Raw genomic sequence first — 14,058 nt, forward strand, 5'->3', positions numbered from 1 at the left:
GAAGTGCCCTCTACTGCACCCCTGCACCAGAGATGTGCGTGTGAAGAGACATAGCTTTGAGTTTATTAAGTCACATTTCCACTGTGCATACACACAGCGAATGCCCCAAGAATATATTCAAATATATCATATCATAAATCTAACTGGTCATGCTCATTGATTAACAATAATTCCTCACGCTTGATTTTGTAAATGTGACTCCTTTCTTTAAAGACATTAACCTGTATTCATTAAATGATGGCACTGCCACCAACAGTTTACCTATAAACCCTAACCCTAACCATACTCTATGTATAAAATATTTTACAGCAAAATTTGTGAATGTGATAGGGATGCCTTCTCTTTTTCCTGTGATCCTTTATGAGAATGTAAGTCCCAACACTTCTATTAACAATGTGCAAGCAGAAAGTTCAAATAGAATAAGGATTAGAATTTGACTTGTGAATATGGTTGGTGTGTTATGTTGAGAGCATTTGTTGTACAAGAGCATTTAGCAATTAGGTGATGAGCCCCCTTGTGGACAATCCGGGGGTCGTGGTGCAGCACTTTTCTGCTGACTTAATTTCAAAAGAACATTATTTCATCATGCAAAAAATTAATTAATCAAATACCTCAGGGATTCTTCATTATTCTTCATATATCAGTCACAGCATTCTCTTATGCAGTGCACATCCGGAAGTTCTTATATGAAGGACTGGAAAGATCTTGAGTAAAATCTATGCAAGTTGATATTAAATTACATTAGATTGCAAGAGACCATGACCAATAGTGTGTAGAGGTACAGGTGAAGCGTATTTGTCAATGAACTGTGAATGGATGAGGACCAAATAAAATGATTTTTAGTATACTATCGAGATCATCATGTTTTGCATTACTTGAGTCCACAAAGCAGGGAAAATTAAGGCAACAAATAAAAAAATTAACCAAAAACTGGTTTGGCGGACAAAAGCCCTTGCATAGCAGACAAAATCATCAAAACCACATTATGCTTATAAGATTCATTATACAGATCTGGATATTTACATACTTTAAAGCTTAAGCTATACAACACAGAGAAGCACCTTCACAATAACTCCCACTCACAGTCTGCTGGTGATATGAATTCTTTGATGAGGAAACGTCTGTGGAGTCACAAAGCCATGTTTTTGGCTGTTTGCTGAGCTGATTCCTCTGGGATGGTTGGGTTTTGCTCTGTTCACTTCACAAACAGCTTCCCACATGGCCATCCGACACTGAGCACCAGGGCTGAAGGTTCAGATCCTTTGCTTCTCAATGCAGTGCTGGACAGCTCAACCTTGTAAAAGTTTGCGTGTAGAGACAGAAAGAGTGTGTGTTTGAGTGTGCACTGGGGTGAAAGACCGACCTGTGTGTGGGAATGAGTTTCTATGTGTGTGGGTGGCATTGCCACAGGAGAAACCATGCGGTGCATCTGACCTTGCAGCAAAATATGCAATCATTTATTCACTGCTTATCATCCCGGGTTTTATATATCCCGTCGAGATGGAAATGTTCCGAGCCTTTTCAGTGCCTCTGTGCCTTTAATAGGATTCCCTTGTATTGTTTCCTGACCTCTGGTGCCCTATTGATTTCTCCATTCTTTGCTTCTTTTGCCTGAGAACACTCTGATTGCGATCATAATTCGCAATCTAATCTCTGTTTTCAGTGGCTTCTCCGCTCTTGCCAGATAAAGTAGAACTTATCGCTTCATCCCACATCCACTTTGAAATCCCAATTTAGAATCGAAAATCGTCCCAAGCCTCACCTGGCTGTAAAAATGGCTCTTATCTGAGGAGCTGCAGCTGGCAGTGTCAAATAAATGGCCATATACCTCGAGTTCTATTAGCTCAATAGCAGAGTTCAAACCGAGCACAAAAAGTGACATGCAGGGAATGGCGTATGATTTCTGGACACATCCTGGCCTTTTAAGGTGCTGCTTGTCTCCCCAATATTCAAAGAAGCTACACCAGTGTACATATACGCAATATATTATTAAATAATCATTGGCTAATTACTGATCCCAGGTTTGTACAAAAATATGTACGCTTGTACAATGACCTAAACTAGTTTCAGGGGCATTTAAATGCCAATATTTGTATTCCACTAATTTGAATGGAACATTATATATGGCTGTTATAAAGGCCATTGAGCCTAACAGATGAAGATATCTGGTTTTAGCGGTGTGCACCCAATTGTGTATTGTACAGCATGGCTGCACTTTGCTTACCCTGGCAACAGAAAAGGCAATAAGTCAATAAGCCATTTATTTTGTGAAAAGTCCATTATTCTACATGTCATGTTCTATTGTTTCCTTGAACTTGACATGCCAGTTAATGTGCATCTTATATTTAAAACAAGTAAAAACAAATCACTGAAACAAGCCGCTGCCTTTCAGGGTGTTATTGCTAACAATGTACCAAAGCAATTAAGAAGTTTTTATTATTATTATTTTTTATTATCGGTTGACTGAAATATTACTTTACTTTGCAACAAAAGCCAAGTCATAGGCAGTATGTCTGTGTATATGGGTGGGATAGCAGGTGGATGATGGATGATGTTTGGCAGTGGCTTTTCATTTACGTCTTGTGTTTTGTCTTCTTTTGTGTTTGAACAGTGGGGTAAGCGTCCTTTATCATTACAGCTGCAGCTGCTAGACAGTTAAAGCAAAAACAGCCGTACGTGTTAGTATGTCTACACACACCAGAATAAAAAGAACTTGAAGACTTGATGTAATTAAACTTAATTACCTCTATTCATCAAGGTAATTAAGTGGAAATGGCCTGACGTAAGCAGGTGTGAGTTGCACACTGGGAATAGTTTAAAGATTACAGGATGATGCAGCCTGCTATACTTTTAACACACTAATGAAGGTTCACGCAAATCCCAGGCTCCATTTTCTAAATAGGATCATACATAGAAATAAAATGCGAACAAGAGACTCATCAAGTGATTTGGCCTTTCTAGAATTGTTTGTTTTTTTTATATTGTGTGTGTGTGTGTGTACACACACACACACACACACACACACACACACACACATATATATATATATATATAGTGGCCACACCCTAAACCTACTTTGGGAACCACTGATCTAAATGTGTATCTCTGAACTTTTTACAAAAATTTAACCTGGACCTATGAAGCTTTTCCACTGCTTTCACACAAACACATTTCATGCAGACAGCAGCTGCAAGGCCTGCGATTCAAACTGAGAATGCAGCACACACACGCAGTTTCCTCTTGTGATGTTTTCACAGGCAAGATGCTGAAAGCTGCACTCACCACTGCCAATTTCAAGTGTGCAACATGACCTCCAAGGTATTATCACTTCATGAAGGCACCTTACTGCACTGATGACCTTCTGAGCTAATTGTTGGTCAGCGCCTGATAGGTTCCTTCCCAAGGTTAACTGTAAGTGACCAGTAGGCAAGGATATGGACAATTTCAGCTTCATTACAGCAAAAATATCTCCCCTATTCTGTCCCATCCCACTTCTCGTGCTGACAATGGCAAGTTAATGCCGGGAATGACTTGACGCCAGACGGGGTGATGTAGTAGAGCACGAGGATCAGAGGGGATGAGAGGGAGGGCCAGCAGCCTTCCCTCCCCTGCCTGCCACAGGGGATTTGCAAGTGCATGGTCCCTGCCTGCGTTCTGAACAGCTGGGGAAATAAATTGGCGCTACCTGAGAATGGAATGTTCCACCCGGCACATCAAGTGCAGAGGGACATCCAACCTTCTGGTACTGGCCTGGTAAACACATCAGATGCTGTTTGGTTTTCCCTGTTTACAAATGCTTTGCAGATATTAGTAGGGATGGTAGTACCCTAGTGGGAAACACGCTCACCTATGAACCAGAAGTCCCAGGTTCAAACCCCACTTACTACCATTGTGTCCCTGAGCAGGACACTTAACCCTGATTGTCTCCAGAGGGGGACTTTCCCTGTATCTACTAATTGTAAGTCGCTCTGGATAAGGGCGGACAAACTTTCTGCCAGACGAGCGAGAATACATGACTACACAAATGAAAGTTAGAGGCGCCAGGGTGTACACAGCCGCAAGGCGATAAAAGGATTTAGGTGATGCAAGACCCTCGAGGACTTCACGGCTTTCACCGCACCCTTAAGCATCAAAAAGACACTGAACGTGGACAAAAGAGACGTCCAGAGACTCAAACTGGAGGCCTAACGTTAACCCTCTAATTAACCTCAGCCTCCAAATGGACTTGGAGTGCCTGGCTGGCTTGTTGCTCCCTGCCAAGAATCCCATTAGAGAAAACATGCCATTAGACAAAAACTTCGACCATCTGAAACCGCTTCAACTCCAAAGATGTCGGGGGAAAAACACAAATGCCACAAAATGGAATCACAAACTTAGCATGAAGCTAATTGTTTAGCAAATTGGTTTTGCCCAGGACCTGAGTAAACAGACACGTATCTGGAGTCATGCTTAATTGGACTTTTTCATTAGGCACGAGTCGGTGGTGCTGCTCGTCAAAAACTCTTTAAAAATTAATATCCTGGGTAATCAACCTGAAGAATCTCCGTCATGAGGAGGAAGAGGTCGTGGCTAGGCGGACGTGCCACTGAGTCTATTCTTTGATGTATTTGGGGTTCCAGCTGAGCTCGGAGCCTGGGCCGCATTCGCACGATTTCAGATGCAGGAGAGAATTTATGACTTATCTCGCGTATTATTACACGGATGTCATTACACAGCCGCAGTTCATCTTTGGGGCCTAATTAGAAGGGGATAGTGGGATCAGGGAAAACGTTGATTTTATCAAGTGAAACACCATGACACCACTGCACATGACAGGTGCGCCGCTTTACGCACTCAACTGGAATCTGAGGGGAACTCAGCCTCATTTACACAACACCCAACTTAATGGGCACTTATTAATCATGAGTAATTCACTTAGCCTCATTTAATCTGAACAAACCAATCGTAGTGCAGGCGCCTATTCCATAATTTTATTAACAGGGTGTCAGGTGAACGCTGTTTAGTCATTCATTCAGAAAATGTGCGTGATATTTCACATAACTGAATGCACTGTTATTACAATATGAGTTCTAAAAAAGTTAACTCAGTCCTTGTGTTGTGATTGGCTGATAGATTACGAAACTGTGGGCTGACTGACATCCTGGATGACGCTTGATGGCGAAAAATGGCATTTTCAGAACACTGTTTTTTTCACTGCTTGCACCACTGTGAGGAAACTGACCCATAATCAGATGTTTGACGGATCGAATCTCAATTCGAATATTGAACAGCGTTTTTACACTGTTTTCTTACAACCAAAGACCATTACGTATATTTCTTATTATTACTACTATTTAATACACTGTAAAAAGTGAACACTGGCTAAAAATGTATGTAATCTGTAACACCTAATACTTTGAAGCATTGAAGTAATGTAAATAAACCAGGATACAGCAGGTTTGATTACGTCAATGCTAAAATATTAGGTTTGTCAGATTACTTCAATTTTTTTAAGAAATTGAAACAGTTTTCACGTTTTTTCACTGTAGGCTTTGATATGCAGGTAAATTCATGTAGGCAGGCTCTTTTCATATTAGGACACATTAATACCAGCAAGTTTTAAGAAACACTTTTTTGTGTTCTTCAGTTTCTGACGCCCCATGGATGGATGGCGCCCTTAGCATTTGTCTATATTGCATATGCCACATGTCAGCCCTGTTGGGTCCTAGTGAACCAGGACTGATTACTTTTTATTGATGATAACCTGAAAGCACAATGTATGTTATTACTTTCATAACAATAAATACAAAATATGAGTAGCTATGCCACAGTCGTTTTTGTCATTTTGATTGGACGAGTAGTTGGCAGTGTTATGCTACATGTGCTGGTATTTCATTCACTTGTGGTCCCGGGGCACGGATCTGTAGCACATGGCTTTCAGCTTCATACCTGCGAAAAAAAGCACTTTTTGCAAGCTACAGCACTGCCTCGCCTGTTTCTGCTGCGCAATTGCATTTCATCAAATCCAATAAGGCATCGCATTCAGGCAGGAAAGGTTGGGGCTGACTTCCCAGGGCCCACACGTGCAGGGTGGACCATCAATAATTGAGAGTCAATTATTTTTGAACATGGGGTCCCACAGGGTCCCTATTTGTACACTGACTGCCTCGGTTCGAGAGAACTGATTAAACAAAAAAAATGTATTTCAAGACAGGAAACAAGGAACATTTCGGGATCGAGCGTTTGTTCCGTTGCGACTGCTCCCGCCTTGCAAAGACTGGAATTACCATCACAGTCTGTGCCACTGTGCCACTCTCAACCTGGCATTTGCATGTTTTATCTTTCTTCTTCTCACAGCTACTGTATGCATTTGAAGCACACTTCATGTACAGTTACAGCTCAAGCCTGTGGGCACAATACAGAACGTGTTTGCTGGGGGTTAAAAAGTGAGGTCACGCATTCCTCTGACTAATTAAACCACCGCCACGCTCTGTCTAGCTATCATCATGCCATGCCACTGCACTAAAGCGTTCACTCATCACGCGTGCCGAACACGAGCACCGTAATCACAGAGGCGGGCAAAATTCACCATACTGTACGCTGCAGCCCAAATCCAAGACTGACTCTGTTCACAATCTCATAAATTACAGAAATACCGCTTGCTGTAGTGAGCATGTGTGGCCGTGTGTTTGCCATATGCGGTCTCTGCAGCTGCGGGCCTCATTGCACCTGCCCCCCCGGGCCACATCACGGGCTCAGTCATGTTTCTCTGACCCCTGCAATTTATTTTATTTTTATTTTGTATGTACGGCCAAGCGCCATGTCTGCCGCGTGGCCACTGAGATTTTAGTGACAACAAAGGAAAAAGGAAATTTGGGTGCTGACATGTTCAGTAGGGAGATGGAGGATGAGAGCAGGGAGGGTAATGGGGTGTGTGAGGGTGATGCTTCCGAATTTTTTTTACTTTTAATGGCTTTTAAAAGAATCAAGCTGTTCCCTTTTCCAAAGGCACAGTTTCATGGTTACATTACATGGTTAAAATTTTTGTTTTGTTTTTTTGTGAAAATTGAATGCTTCTTGAGAGCATCTGATATTAGATATGATGCCATCTCTCTGGCCATATCCGCATTTAGTCAAGCCATTTACTAAATGACATATTCCAGGAAAATGATTCGCTTTGTTCTGCATTCATTGATCATAGACTATAACAGACCAAATTTGGAGCAACAGAGGGAAAGAGCTAATGGTGGTAAAATGTGCCAGGGGGTGGGGGGTTTGAGTGAGTGAATGAATGAAAAAACATTATGGAAGTGGCACAAATCAGAAGGAGCATTTTATAAATCCTGCAATGTTGGGAGTAGACAACTGAGAGGAAATGGTCGTAGGCAGAAAAATTATTGGTATGGTATGAAGTTATGAAGTTACCCTACCAACATATCTGTTATGTTGGTAAGGTAAATTAGGTTAACTATGCTGTTCACTCAATATTTCCACCCTGACGAAATGGAAATTATGAGAAAAAAAAAATACATTTTAGAAAATGACTTTTGTCACAATGTGCAGATTAAACATGAAAGGATATTTTTTTAACAGTAGGTGGCACTTCTCACTAGTCCATATTTCAGTCCAATTTTCTCATTAAAATATATATGAAATACATGTGCAGACTGAAAGTCAAACTTTAACATTTCTTGATATTATTATATAGTTGGTGGGTCTGTTTAACTGGACGCTCTGTCATACTTTTTTTTAAACTGATGCACGAGATTACAAAATCTTAAAGAATCTAAAACATATAAAAGTAAATACCGGTGATATCAGATAGATTTTACCAATCCAAGTATAGACATTACAATGTGACTAATATATTTAAGTCATTATGATTTATTGTCTAGTTCATTGAGTACTCTCTAATGCAGTTTAAGTGATTAGATTTTTTTTTACTGTTTCTTTAAAAATTCTGATTGCAACTTTTTCATACACCATTGCAGTATTTGAAAGTGAAAGTGAAGTGATTGTTATTGTAAAACACTGCAGCACAGCACACGGTGCACACAACAAAATGTGTCCTCTGCTTTTAACCATCAGCCTTGGTGAGCAGTGGGCAGCCATGACAGGCATCCAGGGAGCAGTGGGTGGGGACGGGGCTTTGCTCAGTGGCACCTTGGTGGCTCGGGATTCGAACTTGCTGCAGCACATATCAGATAGATTTTACCAATCCAAGTATAGACACCAATCCAAGTATATAAACTCACTCACACACTGCTCTGGCCATTTGATGTCATTGACACAAATTACACAGGTTCTGTTGCTTTCTTTTTTTGTTTTCTGGCCACATGGCATCCCATCCTGTGCCATGTCTATATTTAGGTGTCCAGCATCGATTGAATGCTTATTATTATAATTGTCTCATCCGCTCCATCCTGAGGCAGACAATGGTTCAAATTATAGCCATCCATCTCTCTAAGCACCTGCACTTTCTGATGACTTAATGCCATACATTACATTCATGAAAATACATGCGCCGTTATCTTAAATTCTGTCTGCTTGGGAGGGCCTGTGGGATTAATTTGCATGGCTGAAGTGGTTTCAGTTTGGATACTAACACGCATGGTCATTATAGACGATCGGGAGGTAGGAGTTCCACACTACAGGTCCTCGGGATAAAAAGGTGTGAGAGGAGCAAGCATGGATGGGAAACTGCCAGGCAGGCGCGAGGAAGTGGGAGAGGGCCGGTCTAACATTTCCTCAGTGGCGAACGCTCCCATCGCGCCGCACCCTCCGAACACCCACTCACGCGCCCACCCACCAATGCAGGAATATAAAAACTCCCATAACACAAATCCCAGCGTCAGCCTACACAGAAACACACAAGACACTGTTAACACCCCCCAAAAAAAGCTTCCCACAGTACATGTTTTTTGCTAATCAATCGGACACAGAATGAAATTTGCTCTCAGGCATCACCACTTTGCTATGCCAAAATGCTACTTCTGCTTGGTGCTACAGTTGGGGTTTCTATGGAAACTGCCCACACACACATGCCTACATGATGCTGGGTATTAAACATGCATTACCTTCCAAAAAAACTGGTTTGGTAGTCTTGGTAACTCGGTGCTCGGTACAAGGCCAGGGAGAAATGTTAACACATTTTGGTGGGCCTCGCACGATACTTTCATACATAGCACATTGTATTTGTACTTCGTAAGTGGCTAATAAGAAACTGCATCATGGCTAATGATGCCAAGGAATTTTAAGGATGAGGAACTACTGTCTATTCCTGTCTCTGGACAATATAATAAAAACACCTGTCCTGTAGGAACACCTTATGCATGTGCCGTGAGAGACAATAGGGCTGCTGTTGTCATACACACTTTGTGTTTGGCATCTCCTGAGCCTTCATCAGTTGACAGTATGTGCCAGCAAGTCAGCTGCTGGCTGGATATTTTGGGGCCGGCAGAATCTGTCTCAACCCAAAACAGACATTGACCACCGGTGCTGCTGTTTCGAAAAACACACCTAGGAGCAACCTCCCACCAACGCATCAGTGTCACTGAAATTCCTGTCTAGTGGCCCTTGATGAATGTGTTGGTGGTGGCAGGAGGACTGTCAAACTGCACAGGGTCTCAAGAATGTGGATATTTATTAGGTTCACTCATATTTCATGCGGCACACTCGTTCAGAACAAGGGGACCTTCTTCTTGGAGCAGCATAGGGTTAAGTGTCCTGCTCAGGGACAAAATGGCAGCATGTGGGATTTTGTGGTCAGCTGGTTGTCAATTCTAGCCCGAACACATCCATGTACACCTCTCTGGGCCTATTGATCTGTGGGCTCACGCTTATGGGAATACACAAAGGCTGGAACTAACCAGCAGGGTGACAGGAGACCCCGAATGATCAGCTTTTCACCGTGTGTAGTGTAACCCAGAGTCACATAACCCTAACCCACCACCTCCCCCCAAACAGCACTAATCTCTGCATAACTAAATTTAATACTGAAATATAGAGAGGATCTATTTATGGTCCCGAGTCTCTTTGTTTCTACTTCATTCGTCTCTCAACCATACACAGCCAGAGCCTTGTGGTTTATAGTAAGCCGTGCTCAGGGGCTCACCTGATCGATACTGCATTATTGATCACTTGTCATTTGAAGAATGAACGTGGCAGCCAAATCAATTATACACACTGTGTGTTATCAGGTTTCCCAAAAAAAAAAAGTCCTTGGTCAGGGGAATTTTTGAAAATGATACATGAGCTGAGGGAAGAATGACTTGTATTGGAAACACCTCTTTTATGCATGACATAAAATATAAAGGTCGGCAGTGGCTCACTGTAAACACACTGCCAGACAGAATTAGAAATATGTACTCTTGATTTGTACAATTTTGGCCATTAGGTTAAAGGCACTGTGCCTTTATCTACTTGTCATCTGCCTGTGTGAGACTGAACTAGAATTAAAGATCAACTCTCACAAATGCAGGTTGCAAATGAGTAGAAGCCTGTTCCTGAATGTACCCTCTAGAGCTAATTATTGGACCTCATGGTGCAGATGCTTACCTTTCTGAAGGCCAAATAAGTACCCTTAAGGTAAAAATGAGCGACAAGCTGATGTACCCCTAAAAACACAATAATGTTCTTTTGTACCTTTCAGTGTCTTAAAAGGTCCCCTATTATGAATCAACACCATTCACCAACCACAATATTTGGTGTATCCAGGAAGTCGTGTCAGTGTTTTTCACAAAAAGTCAAATTAATCCACTGTTTCTACAGCGTCTCATGTGACAGACCTTTTTCACATCCAATCACCAAGCAATTGGAATGCTTTCCACATTTGGAAGCAATGATGGTCAGTGGAGTTACTTTTTTAGGGGAGGGGTCAGAAATTCTCTTGCCGGACAAACCATCAGAAAGGGGAGGTAAGATTCATTTTGACCGGCAAAAGCACTCTTTATACATATTGCCATTTCTAGCCAATGCAGGACCATAGACAGTGTCATAGACATCATAGACACTGCTCAAAAAAATAAATTGAACACTTAAACAACACAATGTAACTCCAAGTAAATCAAACTTCTGTGAAATCAAACTGTCCGCTTAGGAAGCAACACGAATTGACAATAAATTTCACATGCTGTTGTGCAAATGGAATAGACAACCAGTGGAAATTATAGGCAAATAGCAAGACATCCCCAATAAAGGGCGTGGTTCTGTAGGAGGTGACCACAGACCACTTCTCAGTTCCTATGCTTTCTGGCTGATGTTTTGGTCACTTTTGAATACTGGTGGTGCTTTCACTCTAGTGGTAGCATGAGACAGAGTCTACAACACACACAAGTGGCTCAGGTGGTGCAGCTCAACCAGGACGGCACATCAGTGTGAGCTGTGACAAGAGGTTTGCTGTGTCTGTCAGCGTAATTTCCAGAGCATGGAGGCACTAGGGTGGTAGTAGCCTAGTGGGTAACACACTCGCCTATGAACCAGAAGACGCAGGTTCAAATCCCACTTAGTACCATTGTGTCTTTGAGAAAGGCACTTAACCCTAAGTTGCTCCAGGGGGACTGTCCCCTGTAACTACTGATTGTAAGTCGCTCTGGATAAGGGCGTAAATGCCATAAATGTAAATGTACCAGGAGACTGGCCAGTACATCAGGAGACGTGGAGGAGGCCATAGGAGGGCAACAACCCAGCAGCGGGGCTGCTACCTCCACCTTTGTACAGGGAGGAACAGGAGGAGGACTGCCAGAGCCCTGCAAAATGGCCTCCAGCAGGCCACAAATGTGCATGTGTCTGCTCAAATGGTCAGAAACAGACTCCATGAGGGTGGCCTGACGTTCACAGGTGGGGGATGTGCTTACAGTTCTCTTGGCATTTGCCAGAGAACACAAAGATTGGCAAATTCACCACTGGCGCCCGGTGATCTTCACAGATGAAAGCAGGTTCACACTGGGCACATGTCACAGACTTGACGGTCTGTGAGTCTGAAGATGCCGTGGAGAATATTCTGCTGCCTGCAACATCTTCCAGCATGACTGGTTTGGTAGTGGGACTTCTCAGTTCCTATGCTTTCTGGCTGATGCTTTTGTCACTTTTGAATGCTGGTGGTGCTTTCACTCTAGTGGTAGTATGAGACGGAGTCTACAAGACACACAAGTGGCTCAGGTGGTGCAGCTCAATGGTGTGTTCACAAAGTGAAATGTTCATAATGGGGGACCGACATCCTAAACCTTCCAGTCTGCAATTGTTCTGTCACCCAAAACGGAACAATAATATGTTGAACTCACGTGGTTGTAAGAGTAAGTTCAGGCTCTGTGACATTCATGCCTGTGACAGGGTCAAAGGGTTCATAATGCACAATTGACTGGCGACGGGGGAGGGACATGTCACTCACTGAACAAACTTTTAGCCCTGGCTGGTCTCCAAAACGACGTCCTGGCATGAAAAAATACACAAGGCATGATGTCAAAAGTGTTGTTGCACTGAGTCAAAAAAAAAAGTCGGTGAGCATCTTTGACCTTGTTCACAAATGGTGGGTGATGATTGCTGATCAAACACAAATTTTGATTGACACTGAAAAGTACAACGGTCCTCATTTGACCCTGGCAACACAAACGCACAGAGGCATAATTTGCTAATTAATGACTCTGTGCCAGAAGAGCAGAGAGAAGTAATATAAGAGCTCTTACTGCTGAGGAGGGTACTTTAATCTCACTGACTGAAACAGGTTCATTTCACAAGGCCTCTTTTTTTTTTTCTTTCATTCTGCATTACCTTGGCTATTTAATTCACAATTCACTGGAGAAGGGTGCCATGGGCCTTTTACAAGCTTTAATGCATTCGGCAATGCAGGGGAAATAAACCTGTCTCAGATGCAAGGGGTCGGTATTTTGTGGTCGAAAAAATGAACATGAATGTAAAAAAAAAATCGGTCAACGTAATGCTGTTTGTATAGTGTAGACAAGCATGTTGAAAGAAACACGTTTTTATTTATTTTTATTCCATGATGGGGAACAGTGATGAAGACACGGATTCAACTTTTTTTTTTTTTCTCCTGAGAGGAACTTTTTAGTGTCTCCGCGGCGCATCGGACGCAGGGCTCCTCCTCGACGTCCTCCTGCTGACCGTCCGTGACGATGTCCAATTCAATTAGGGCTTCACCTCCGAGCGCGGTGCGCGTCCGCGTCAGTCCGTCATAAGACGCTCCGCGCGCGGTGCGCGTCCGCGTCAGTCCATCAGAAGACGCTCTGCGCGCGTCCGCGTCAGTCCATCAGAAGACGCTCTGCGCGCGGTGCGCGTCCGCGTCAGTCCCTCAGAAGACGCTCCGAGCGCGGTGCGCGTCCGCGTCAGTCCTTCAGAAGACGCTCCGCGCGCGGTGCGCGTCCGCGTCAGTCCCTCAGAAGACGCTCCGAGCGCGGTGCGCGTCCGCGTCAGTCCTTCAGAAGACGCTCCGCGCGCGGTGCGCGTCCGCGTCAGTCCTTCAGAAGACGCTCCGCGCGCGGTGCGCGTCCGCGTCAGTCCTTCAGAAGACGCTCCGCGCGCGGTGCGCGTCCGCGTCAGTCCATCAGAAGACGCTCCGCGCGCGGTGCGCGTCCGCGTCTGTCCCTCAGAAGACGCTCCGAGCGCGTCCGCGTCAGTCCCTCAGAAGACGCTCTGCGCGCGGTGCGCGCACGCACGCACGCACTCCGCCGCCTTCCCCTGCGCTGCGGCAAACGCGCGCTCCCGCGCAGCCGACGCTCTCCGACGGGACGCGCGCGTCTGACACACTTCTTTCTTTATCTCTTCCCTTCCTTTTCTTTCTCTCCTTCGGACCAACATGCGGGGCGCGCGTCCGGTCGGGAAGCCGGGGTGTTAGCCGCCTCTCCGGCCGCCTTCCGCTTCCTCTCCCGCCGGCGGGACTCGCGTGGGTCTGCATGCAAAAGGTGGTTTATTCCAGCAAGGTAAGCGCGACTCTGCTCGATTATTTTATCTGTACTGTAATTGTTGAAGAGCAGATACCCCCCCCCCTGTCCCCCCGAAACTCTCGCGTCCCGGTCACGGTCGTAGGTGTTACCCGGAGTGGCATCTGGATAAAGGCACAAAAAA

General features: G+C 44.0%; 1 protein-coding gene across 1 annotated transcript in view; it reads left to right on the forward strand.

Annotated features, from left to right (window-relative positions):
- The first annotated feature begins 13,506 nt into the window (after positions 1–13,506).
- Positions 13,507–14,058, forward strand: part of kcnb2b (potassium voltage-gated channel subfamily B member 2b) — a 64,142-nt gene continuing 63,590 nt past the window's right edge. Inside the window, exon 1 of the mRNA XM_028967930.1 lies at positions 13,507–13,913. The gene's annotated coding sequence lies outside the window, so the exon portion shown is untranslated. The remainder of the gene's footprint in view (positions 13,914–14,058) is intronic.

The sequence above is a fragment of the Denticeps clupeoides genome, chromosome 2, assembly GCF_900700375.1.
Source record: "Denticeps clupeoides chromosome 2, fDenClu1.1, whole genome shotgun sequence".
In the NCBI taxonomy this organism is placed as follows: domain Eukaryota; kingdom Metazoa; phylum Chordata; class Actinopteri; order Clupeiformes; family Denticipitidae; genus Denticeps; species Denticeps clupeoides.